Here is a 12,879-nt window from a genome sequence, read left to right on the forward strand (position 1 = left end):
TCTCCCTGACGCTCGACCCCCGACGGTCCCCGATTTTGAATTTTTTGCGAGGTCTTTCTTATCGGCGCATAAACTTTTCAGGCACATTTTCTAGATTTAAATGAATTCATTAATGTATTAAAACTTTAGAAAATATGCACATTAATTACTGAATCAGCAGTATCACTTGCCAAAAAAGCGAAAGACTAGATTTACCGCTAACCTAGTAAACAATTAGTCTGGTCCCCTTCCCACAATTCCGTTCGCGCACTCTCTACATTGAGGTCAGGCATCGGTTGATTCACTGTTAGACGTTGCGCAATTTCAAAATGGAGGACAAAGTAAGTAACCATCTCGAGAAATAATTGCTCATATCTATTTGTTTTACATCATGACAACTTATTTCATCAATGCTTACTGTTAACCAAAGTTGTTTTCTATTTATTTTTTTATTCATTTGATTTATTTTGCGTAAATTTACACTGTTATCACTGGTTTAAAAAATGTTTACATTTTAAGAACGTGGAGGTAGTCAAAATTGACCCCCAATATTTCCTTTGTCGTGGACCGACATCAAAATTTTATTGTCTAGTCTAATGTATATATGAATGATCTATGTTAGGATATACAATGTTTTATATGTCGCTCCTTATTTAATATAGTAAAAGCACCCCAGATTTTTTATCATAATTCTATCAACAATTAGCATGTGCTCTGGCCTACTATTGCATATATTTGACATAAAACAAAGGTTTAATGTTTCTATACTGTTTGTATTTTGCTGTCCATGCAATCATCATAAAAGCTGAAAAGGGGAAGGGATTAAAACCCCTGTGTATTTATTTTGTTTTATTATGATTCCCCTAGCTGGTACCTTAATTTCCTTCCACTTTACCCAGCATAATATTTACATGATAGCGTGAGTCTAACATGTAATTTTCATGAAGGCTTGTGGAAGTGAATCCCACCACTATACAGATGTTTAGCAGTTAGAGGTGGTGCTACTTTGGTAGGTCACCACAATCTATTAATATCCTTGCATACATAATAATTTTTCATACATTGAACTGTAATGCCAACTTGCCAAGGCAATACATTTTGAAAAATGTACCAATCCTTTTTATGTTGTAACAGGTTCATTATAGCTTTCAGATAATCATAAATATCTCTATTTTGTATGTTTCTTTTTTAGGCTTTTCCATCGTTCATTGCATAAATTTCATAAAATTTACCAGGATACCGAAAACAAATCCCCTGTATTAAAGACATGATGGTCAGCCAAAAGAGAGCATGGAAGCCCAACAGGAACAACCCCTCAACAGCCCATTTATAGGGTGGTACAGTTTAAACTTGCAGAGTAATTTGTTTAAATTAATCTTGCACTCCTTAAAATGTTTGTCCTTTTCTCCAAGTCATTGCATGGTTGCAATCTTATTGTAAGTACAATTCAAGGAACAGACAACAATGATATAACCGTGAAACAGATTTATCAGTTCAAATGATATTAGCTATGAGGAGAGTAAGTCAAATTAATTATAAATTATTTTACAAATTTACAAAAGGAATAATATGCAAATTAATATGGTGTATATCAGGACTCAAAAAGCAAGTCAAAGTTCATACAGTTAAACTTGTTAAATACAAATATGCCATGATGGATATTGTGAATTCACAGAATAGAGAAGTTATCTTGTATTCTCAGCAATATAAATTAAGCAAATACCTTATATATAATGAATAAAATGGATGTAAGGAATTTTAAAAGGATATAGGATGTAATTTCTGTAAAACCGAGTTTTACTGTATTAGGTAATGCTCTTCGCTTTATGTTCAGTTCACTATATTCTGTTTATAGGTCTGAAGTGTACCAGTGTACCAGTTTCTCTTTGACCTGTGCCAACTCTGGTAAACCCGCCTTTGACAAGGACACATGTACTTGTCGCTGTCCGGAGGGTCTGGATCTCTCTACCGGATGTCCGACTCATTTTGATGGGGGGTATTTAACTTAGTACATATACAATGCTCTGTTTTCCTTTGGCTTTCAATAAGGTGTGGTGTTCTAGATGTTACATATTAAGCATCTGAAATTTACAAAGCTTTCATTCACTGTTGAAATATATAGGGGAAAAAATTTGGGAGAATGTCAACGAGTGTAACAAATACTCAATAACAGCATCTCGCACGGCAAAGAGGTACGACTTAGGTCATTTCATCGTCGTCAACAAAAATTTTAAGTTCTGATGTTATTAATTTCTTAACAAATGAGAATCTATTTGCCATTTGGGATACTTTAACTACATGTAGTGTCGAGAATGCCACACTTTTCTGAAAGTCCGGTAATGATAGAAAATTGTACAAAAAATTTAAAAATGTTCTTTTATTTTCAAAAATTCCTTCATTATTTTACATCAATCTAATTAAAATTAGATGTTAGATCCGCTCGCATACTCGCTACACTAACATCTAACAACATCCCATTGAGGGTCACGTCAGAGGTCAAATTCGGAACGGCTCTAGACTTATTCGCTTCAACAATATATGATGATTTTGCCAGCGACGATTTGATTGGTTAATAGAAATTGACCTCTAACATGACCCTCAATGGTATGTTGTTAGATGTTAGTGTAGCGAGTATGTGAGCAGATCTAGCATCTAATTTTAATTAGATTGTATTTTACATCAAATTGAATCTGCATACTCCGCATAAAAGTTTGGAGTGCCAAAAGACTAGCTCCATCATGACTTTTTTATGTTATTTCTCCAAGGCACGGTCAACTCAGGTCAAGGTCAAATAAGTCCTTACTTCAACCTAGCAAAACAGAGGCAAATGTAACAAATACATGTATATCTTATATAGATTAAAGAATAAGATGAATTAATTTCAGAAAAGCTTTTGGTACCTAATATTTATTTCTTCAGATCGAATGATTTCAACAAAATGGCCGTCTGACACCTTTACCAGATTAAGTACCTGGATACATGTAACTGGCTGTCCCAGTGGGTTTTTATGAAGGCAGTTTTACACATCATATTAAAGACACCAGGATGGACCACACAAGTTCCACATTTAATGCTGACATCAAGCCCACCTCTACATTTTAAAAATTTTTTGCTTAGAAGAAAACGGAAGAAAATAGAATTTCGCCAAGCTGGCCTGCAGGAAAATATTGTATCTACCGCCAAGGAGGGGTTTGTCCTATCGGTAAATAATGCAGAAATAGATTTACCACTATTTCTAATTTAATTTAATTTTCAAGCAAATGTAAACAAACAATCAAATTAAATCAAAAGCTGTGGATTCAATTTTTTTATTCACAAAATACTTAAAATTTGCTGTCACTGTACCAGAAATATGATCACTATAATTACTTTCGAACATTTATATCTTAGGCTTCAGTGGTGGATATATACAGTATGATGACACCATGAATCCATAGCATTCAGATATTCTCGGCATTCTTCAACTTAAAGGAGCTGTTTATCTTATTTCCGGACACCTCTGCTTGACAGTAAGTCGCAGGTTCTAATTTTTGCAAGGGTTTTAATTTCATAAAATAATTAAAAAGGAAAAAAATGGGGTAAATAATGACACGTTTTTTTTAATATTAGCCTTTTTATCAAGTCTGTTGTTTTAGTTTATAAAAATTGTCTTTGTATTTTAAGGAATGCAAAGTTTTGATGGCAATGCAGAGTCAAGATATTGTGACAAAGACATGCCAGCTTGAAGAAGACCATCCAGTGATCATGGTGTTCCACTCAATTTTTCAGAATTATGTGTCAGATTGAAATTCATCTTATGGTGCACAAAACAATCAGGATATTCTTCTGGATCTAGTAAGTGTTTGTAAATAGGAATGAAAAAGATTTTACTCTTCCCTTGTATACTTCAGATTGGAACCTGAAAATGAGAAATGACCATGTAAATGCATTTTTTAAATAGGTAAACGGTTCATGTTACTTGTACTTGTAATATGATAAGCATGATCTGAATTTTTATTATACCTTGAAATTTTACTTTACATACTGACAGACCTTCTTAAAGTATTTTCATACACTGAAATCTGTATGTCGGATTAAAATATGTTGAATCAATATTTTTTTTCAGGTCCAAAGTATTGACAGAACCAAAGAATACCTGATAGTCTGCAAATGGAGTGATCATTCTGATTGGATGAACCAGACAACACTGATTATCTCAAGAAATTTTAGGCTAGAGACTCCATCTTCATTCATAAATGATTGATGTTGACATTTTCTCACGGGCTTTTGTTTCATATCTTCTTCTTACTTTGCATAGCAGAAGTCTTAATTCATGGAAAAATAATGAGGATTTACTTTGTCTGTCTATTTTAAACAGGTAGAACTCTATTTTTCTATTAGCTGCAGAACTGTAGCTCTCTGAAAAAAATATTGGGGGCAAACCTGAGAGCTACAGTGCCACCTATTGAAAAAAAACTGTATATAGCGCACAAGAAATGTTTCCTGATTTATTTCTCCATGTTTTTAAACCGTCATCTCAAAATATTACTAACCATGTGTTCCTAACATATTCTTTCACTGTTTTCACAACAAAACATTCCTTATAATTGATGTTAGTAGCCCTCTTGGACCTGAAATTGAGATCATTGAAAATTTCGTCTATTTATACTACCACTTTGGTTTGCAAAATATTTCGGTCTTGCAATGCTTCATGCAGTTGTAAACTACGAGAGTACTTGATACTAAGAGAAGTAGGGAAGAATTAATACAGAAGCAAGCACAAATTTTGTCCACAATAAATATACAGTTCTTTCAGTGTGTGGTACTGTAGCTCTCAGGTCTGTCAAAATATTTTTTTAGAGAGCTACAGTTCTGCAGCTATTCATAATTCTTCTATGGAATCATCATTGTTTGAGGAAGGAGGACTAACATTTTTGGATTGAACATCAAGTGAATCAGCTACATTTTTATTTCCACAAATGCTTATTTGGATATTTTATAAGTCCACAGATTCATTTAATTATTGTTTGGTTAACCTTTATAAATTATGTCCTGTCCACAAAACAAAATTATATAGTTATGTCTGTCCACAAAAACTGACCTCCACAGTCACATCAAAATAATTCCACAGCATTATACAATTTAAAAAAAAAAAGATATAAAAATATCTAAGAATATAAATGTATGTGTATTAGGGAATCGTCAATAATTAGTAAAATATTTGGAAAAAATTTTCTTTACTAAAAATCTAACTCAAGATTATAACATGAAAAAATTTGTTAGGTGCAACACCTTCAGAAGACAGTTTCTGACTGGATACTTTGGATAACAGTTTGAGACTGTGAGTGAGAATTGTTGTGATGTGTGTAAAAAGCAAAATACAAACAATATAGAAACATTAAACCTTTGTTTTATGTCAAATATATGCAATAGTAGGCCAGAGCACATGCTAATTGTTGATAGAATTATGATAAAAAATCTGGGGTGCTTTTACTATATTAAATAAGGAGCGACATATAAAACATTGTATATCCTAACATAGATCATTCATATATACATTAGACTAGACAATAAAATTTTGATGTCGGTCCACGACAAAGGAAATATTGGGGGTCAATTTTGACTACCTCCACGTTCTTAAAATGTAAACATTTTTTAAACCAGTGATAACAGTGTAAATTTACGCAAAATAAATCAAATGAATAAAAAAATAAATAGAAAACAACTTTGGTTAACAGTAAGCATTGATGAAATAAGTTGTCATGATGTAAAACAAATAGATATGAGCAATTATTTCTCGAGATGGTTACTTACTTTGTCCTCCATTTTGAAATTGCGCAACGTCTAACAGTGAATCAACCGATGCCTGACCTCAATGTAGAGAGTGCGCGAACGGAATTGTGGGAAGGGGACCAGACTAAGTAAACAATTTGGTTCTCCACAAGTCGTACGGTATATATTTCGAATTTTTAAGAACTAAATGTAAACAGCTTTGATATGATGGATGTAATATCTAGACATGTTGTAAAAATGCTGCTCAGAAAATATAATATATCGAAAAAGAAACATAAGAAAATATCAATAACATTACAAAGACATAGAAAAGAAAGAAAAAACAAGATCAGGAAAGGCAATTCAAATTCAGAATCAAAACCCATATGATTACTACAAGTTACCATATGAAAAGGGCTGATTAATACCGTATAATTAAAAATTCAGAGAATAAAATAAGCCTAAATAAACATTTGATAAAATTAAGGGGGGCATATAAATGTATGCTAACGCCTGTTACAGCAGAAACATTTGATTATCAGATTACATTTATTGACATGAAATATTTTTTTTTTAATTCAAATCACATACCCCCCCCCCCAAATAGAATTAAGCTAATGTTTTCCAAGAAATCCTTCATCTGTCGCCTGCATGCTTTTGGCTTCTTTTGACTGAAATGTTCCTAAATCAGTAGACACCTATTTATATATGCTACTAGCAAAAAACTAGTTCTTTATAAAATCTAACATTGTAGAACTTTCAGCACTAACAACATCCACATTTCGTATTAAACTGCGATAGAGTCTGTCATTCAAAGAAATTATTATTCTTAACCCCCAAATGAATAATTAAGTTAAAATTATTTATATAATAAATAACTTATCATATTACATGTTTAAAGACGTGTTTTAAAGTCATTGGCGTCGGAAGGAAATTGAAATTGGAAGGGGGGGGGGCTAAGTGTAAAAAAAAATAAGACCTTTAAAAAAAAAAAAAAAAAAAAAAAAAAAACTGACAAGCACAAAAAAGGGAAATGTCCCAAACACGAAAATCCTATTTCGGGGGGGGGGGGGGGGGGGTAGTGGTTAGGTTCGGACCCATTTTTTACCAATAATGCGACGTGTCTGTGGAAAGTGGGGGGGGGGGGGGGCTAAACCTACGGAACAATGTTCAATGTCTGTACTAAGTATCTATTTGGAAAAAAAAGGGGGGGGGCGCTTACATAGGCGGTTCCAACGCCTATGAAAGTCTTAATAATATTGAATTGATATTTGAAACATATTATATAAATATTACATGTATAGCGCCTCGGTTGACAACAGTTTTCTTAAAGGGATGAACATTTTCAATGTTACACTAAACTACATGCAATATTTATTAAATTAACTAAATGTTTTATAAAAATGCATAATCAGTGAACCATGCGCACATAAATTCTGCACAGTAGCTATTTTACTGAATATCACCCATCATCAAGCAATGTTGACTGCTGCTACGCAGTGGCTTCATTATTCAGCGAAAAATAGTCTTTTTCATCAAATGTTTCTCGACGAGTCATACAGATTCAAGTAATTTACACGAAAACATAATACATTTTGAAATATTTTACAAGTGATAGCTTTTCAAAAAAGCTTGCCTAACTAATGCAATCAATATCTATAGAACCTAAAATCATGATAAGTTATGTATAAAAACGTTTACATTCGGGTAAGGGGTAAATATTTCATTAGAGTAAATTATGAAGAAAAATTCAAATACCTTGAATATCAATAAATTCTGCAGTGGAAAAATGCATCAAAACATTAAAAAAAGATTAACAATTGAAAACATTTGTTTACTGTATACAATATTTTTTATTTGATTTTTTTTTTATCAATTAAAAAAGGGAAGATAACTCTTACCAACATTCAACGTCATAAATTAGGACACATCCAACTATACATACTAATAGTAGCAAGAAACATATTGACGCAAGCGTCAAAAATCGGCCGCAAACCAATTTATATAATTGTTGAAGTTCCTTTCAGAAACTGAAATTTGTGTGATCTGTTTTTTTTTTTTTTTTAATTTCTTATATATCTTCTTATATTTATCTGTTAAAAACTTTAAATATCCTCGTGACATGAAAAAATGCATGAGATAATGCCGATTTTCTTCATGCATAATGCATGTACAATATTACATGTATAAACAATTAAACTGTGCATAGTCCTCTGCGTCTCTGCACTCAGTTTGATACAAATTAACGAACTTTGGTGGAAGTTTGCTGTTTAAGTAGTTTTAGTTATATACAGTTTTACCTTTATAAAAACGCAACAAATATGTAACATATGGGGCTCCTCGCTCTCTCTTAGAGGATGTTAACTCCCCCATTCCTTCTAGATCCACCACTTCATTTCTTCTCTTTCATTCAATGTTGAGATGTGGCGGGAAAATGTTTGGCATATTGTAACTAAAACGCGCTCTATCCTAGTCCCCTAGACCAACATTTCGTAAGATAATGTGCTTTTAAAAAATCTATTTTTTCTTCATATTATTGAAAAATATCCATAGGAAATGTTTAAATATACACTTCATTTTAAATAAATACAGCAAATCGTGTTTTAAAAAGAGAGAGTAAAATTGTTGATTTGCAACTGAATCTTTCTTTTAGACTATGTCTAACACTCGCACTAATTTTCTCCGCACTTCAGTTAAGTCAGAGTTTGTCAATCAGGATTGGATGAAATATTTACCCCATTATTTATAAAATTTAATTTTACGATTATTGTGCTTTTTCCTAAACATTTAGAAAATCTTTGTTTAATATTGATTCGCCGGCGATATGAATGTTAAATTTTTATTGAAATTGTTAACTCCGCAGAAACGCACAGCGACTTAAGATTTTCATATCAAATAACCGACCGCCACCTGGCGGCCGGTAATAAATGGGAATAATGTTTAGATAAACTGATTATTCAATGCCTACATATTTGTTATGTATTCAATTTCACTGAATTTGATCCTATTAGGGATTTAATACCTTCATCGAAAAACAGAAAGTGGGAAATACTTTGATATTGATTTGATGGTTTGATTTTGAACAAAAGATGTTCAAAATTATGTTCTACACAATATGCAACATTATCATTACTTTTGAATGAAAATCTCAGTCAAAATCTCATCTCATCTTATCAAGAATCGGACGGAAGACCCACTCGTTGCTCGCAACGAGATCGTATCTAGTTATTATTATTATTATTCTTTTTTTCTGCACAAATTTTGTGCAGAAGATTTCTCAGAGATGGTTGGATGGATTTGCTTCAAATTTTCAGGGATGTTGCAGGATAATCTGAAGTTTATACCGGCTGAAGGATTTTGTGAAAATCACTTCCGGTCTAGAGTTATCGCCCTTTTATCAAAATTCAGAGGACCTCCTTGTCCGTTCATTTTCTCGAAAACGGCTTGAGCTAGAGCGCTGAGAAATTTTCAGTGATGATAGAGGACATGTCCCCATGTTACTGGGAGTTTGGATAGTTTCCGGAAGTACCTAGTATGGAAGCTCGGTAGGGGTCAAAATTTAGGACACGAATCACGAGTGATTTTTGGAGACATTTTGCATCATATCTTTTAAAGTATAAATATTTTGTAAGAACATACTGAACATCATTTGTGCAGAACAACGAGATCTTCCAAATGATATCAAGAAAAAAATGCTGACTCATCACATTAGGGGCAGAAAGGGGCCAAAAGTCTTTAATCGATAACTCTTTATCAGTTAATATTTTGTAATATAATACTGAAGCAAAAATGTTTATCTCAACAATCTACAGCTATATATCATAATTTTTATGACGTATGGTACATAATTAGGGGCCACAAGGGGCCAGAATGCCAAATCTTTGACGCTTTATATCTCGAGAGTGAGAAATATTTTGATAAGTAATATTGAACAAAAGATGTTCAAAATAATGTTGTGAACAATATGAAACCTTTCATTTTTCGCTAATCGTCCCCATTAGGGAGTTGAAGGGTTGGCCCCTAAATATTTCTTTTGCGAATAACTCGAAAACGAAAAAGAATCTGTGAATAGTTGTTGAGTAAAAAGTGCTCAAAATCCTAAGAGCTTTAAGATGATATCAAGAAAAAGGGGCTGGACACTCAAATTAGGGGCCAAAAAGGGCTAAAAGTCTTTTTTCGATAACTCTTTAACAGTCAATATTTTGCTATACATTACTGAAGCAAAAATGTTTATCTCAACAATCTAAAACTGTATATCATGATTTTTATGTCGTATATTACATAATTAGGGGCTACAAAGGGCCAGAATGCCAAATCGTTGATGCTTTAGATCTCGAAAGTGAGAAATATTTTGACAAGTAATATTGAACAAAAGATGTTCAAAATCATGTTCTGAACAATATGCAACCTTTCATTTTTCGCTAAACGTCCCCATTAGGGAGTTGAAGGGTTGGCCCCTAAATATTTCTTTTGCAAATAACTCGAAAACGAAAAAGAATCTCTGAATAGTTGTTGAACAAAAAGTGTTCAAAATCCTAAAAGCTTCAAGATGAAATCCAGAAAAAGGGGCTGGGCACTCAAATTAGGGGCCAAGAGGGGCCAAAAGTCTTCAATCGATAACTCTTTAGCTGTTAATATTTTGTAATACATTACTGAAGCAAAGATGTTTATCTCAACCATCTACAGCTATATATTATGATTTTCATGTCGTATGGTACATAATTAGGGGCCACAAGGGGCCAGAATGCTAAATCTTTGACGCTTTATATCTCGAGAATAAGAAATATTTTGAGAAGCAACATTGAACAAAAGATGTTCAAAATCATGTTTTGAACAATATGAAACCTTTCATTTTTCGCTAAACGACCCCATTAGGGAGTTGAAGGGTTGGCCCCTAAATAATTCTTTTATGAATAACTCGAAAACTAAAAAGAATCTCTGAATAGTTGTTGAACAAAAAGTGCTCAAAATCCTAAGAGCTTTAAGATGAAATCCAGTAAAAGGGGCTGGACACTCAAATTAGGGGCCAAGAGGGGCCAAGAGTCTTCAATCGATAACTCTTTCTCTTTTAATATTTTGTAATACATTACTGAAGCAAATATGTTGATTTCAGCCATCTACAACTATATATTATGATTTTCATGTCGTATGGTACATGATTAGGGGCCAGAAGGGGCCAGAATGCTAAATCTTTGACGCTTTATATCTCGTAAGTGAGAAATATTTTGAGAAGCAATATTGAACAAAAGATGTTTAAAATCATGTTCTAAACATTATGCAACCTTTCATGTTTTGCTAAACATCCCCATTAGGGAGTTGAAGGGTTGGCCCCTAAATATTTCTTTTGCGAATAACTCGAAAACGAAAAAGAATCTCTGAATAGTTGTTGAACAAAAAGTGTTCAAAATTCTAAGAGTTTTAAGTCGAAATAAAGAAAAAGGGGCTGGGCAGTCAAATTAAGGGCCAAGAGGGGCCAAATGTCTTCAATCAATAACTCTTTAGCACTTAATATTTTGTAATACATTACTGAAGCAAAGATGTTTATCTCAACAATTTACAACTATATATTATGATTTTTATGTCGTATGGTACATAATTAGGGACCACAAGGGGCCAGAATGCTAAATCTTTGACACTTCATATCTCGAAAGTAAGAAATATTTTGAGAAGTAATATTGAACAAAAGATGTTCAAAATCATTTTCTGAACAATATGAAACCTTTCATTTTTCGCTAAACCTCCCCATTAGGGAGTTGAAGGGTTGGACCCTAAATATTTCCTTTTCTAATAACTCGAAAATGAAAAACAATCTCTGGACACTTTATGAACAAAAAGTGTTAAAAAGCATGAGATCTTTTAGATGATTTGAAGAAAAAAGGGCTGGTCCCTTACATAAAGGGCCAAGAGGGGCCAGAATTTGAATTTATAACAGTTTAACGTTCAATATTTAAAAAATACCATAACGGCAGCACAATCGTTTTTCTTAAGAAAATTATCATTGTAAAAAAATCTTAATCAAAATCTTATCTCATCTCATCAAGAATCGAACGGAAGACCCACTCGTTGTTCACAACGAGATCTCATCTAGTTATTATGTTCCCCAAACGAAGTTGGGGAACATATTGTTTTTACTCTGTTTCTTATTATGTTCCCCAAACGAAGTTGGGGAACATATTGTTTTTACTCTGTTTCTTATTATTATTATTATTATTATTATTATTATGTTTTGAACGATTTCGGGGACGACATATTGATATTGTACGCATGTTTTTTTTATCCAGGCTGTTTCTCGGAGATGGCTGGGACAATCTTCCTGAAACTTTCCTTCAAGGACGATCACTGGTTGTAGTTGTGCAGTGAGGTCGTTCAGTTCCAATATGTCTACCGTTGCCATGGAAACCTGTAAAAAGCGACAAATTTTGTCCGAGAGTGTTCTCTCTGGTCCCTTAAACGTTCGTCATGAAACTTTTCTTATTTTAATGATTAGTATCTGTAGTTCTGCAACTCGTATTTAAAATTTTCATATAATCGATTATTGCCATGGAAACCAGGTGAAAGTTAAAATTCTTTAATTTCGATTTTCTCAATAACTACTCAGGCAATCGTTTTGAAACTTTCAATGTTTATTCCTTGCAATGTGTCAAAGTGATTTCTACTTTCAAAATAATTGTAATGAGTCGCTCACGGTTGCCATAGAAACGAAACAGAAAAAAAGATTCAGATGTACACGTGTTCTCCAAGGTCTAGGTCAAAGGGTCAAAGTTCGTCGTATCCAATAAAAGTTCTTTTCACAAGGATTACATATTTGAAATACGAAAGCCCTAGTACTTACCGTTCAAACGTTATGGCTATTTACTATGTTCAAGACGCCCCCCCCCCTCTTTTTATGAAGCACACAGCCAAGTAGAATACACAGATATAACATATACAACTTACAAGTAACTTTTTAAAATCTTCATTCATAAAATTCAGTTCCCGTCATGTGATATTTTGCCATCATTCATTCTCCTTCTGTTTTGTCTCTTGAATTTATAAATATTTTATTTTATCTATATAAAAAAAAATAACGATTGTCAGCTGCATTTATTATCATTTCGCGTTTTCTTGTATATCTATCACTTGTATATTATTCATTTCATTAGATAGTGC

General features: G+C 32.9%; 2 long non-coding RNA genes across 5 annotated transcripts; one reads left to right on the plus strand and one right to left on the minus strand.

The window, feature by feature from the left end:
* Nucleotides 1–204: 204 nt before the first annotated feature.
* LOC134235084 (uncharacterized) lies at nucleotides 205–4,225 on the plus strand. Of its 4 annotated transcripts, XR_009985326.1 has the most exons (8): nucleotides 213–320; nucleotides 927–988; nucleotides 1,172–1,313; nucleotides 1,835–1,975; nucleotides 2,899–3,181; nucleotides 3,370–3,488; nucleotides 3,643–3,813; nucleotides 4,085–4,225. It is a non-coding gene; the product is annotated as an uncharacterized LOC134235084 (long non-coding RNA). The 4 variants fall into 4 exon arrangements; XR_009985325.1 differs by lacking the exon at nucleotides 927–988 and having other exon boundaries at nucleotides 205–320; XR_009985324.1 differs by lacking the exon at nucleotides 213–320 and having other exon boundaries at nucleotides 331–988.
* Nucleotides 3,272–4,254, minus strand: LOC134235085 (uncharacterized). Its single transcript, XR_009985328.1, has 2 exons — nucleotides 4,115–4,254; nucleotides 3,272–3,877 (listed from the first exon to the last, which is right to left on the minus strand). It is a non-coding gene; the product is annotated as an uncharacterized LOC134235085 (long non-coding RNA).
* Nucleotides 4,255–12,879: the final 8,625 nt, after the last annotated feature.

Source organism: Saccostrea cucullata, unplaced genomic scaffold, assembly GCF_032062105.1.
Source record: "Saccostrea cucullata isolate Sc308-1 unplaced genomic scaffold, CSIRO_AGI_Scuc_v1 ctg5782, whole genome shotgun sequence".
Classification (NCBI taxonomy): domain Eukaryota; kingdom Metazoa; phylum Mollusca; class Bivalvia; order Ostreida; family Ostreidae; genus Saccostrea; species Saccostrea cuccullata.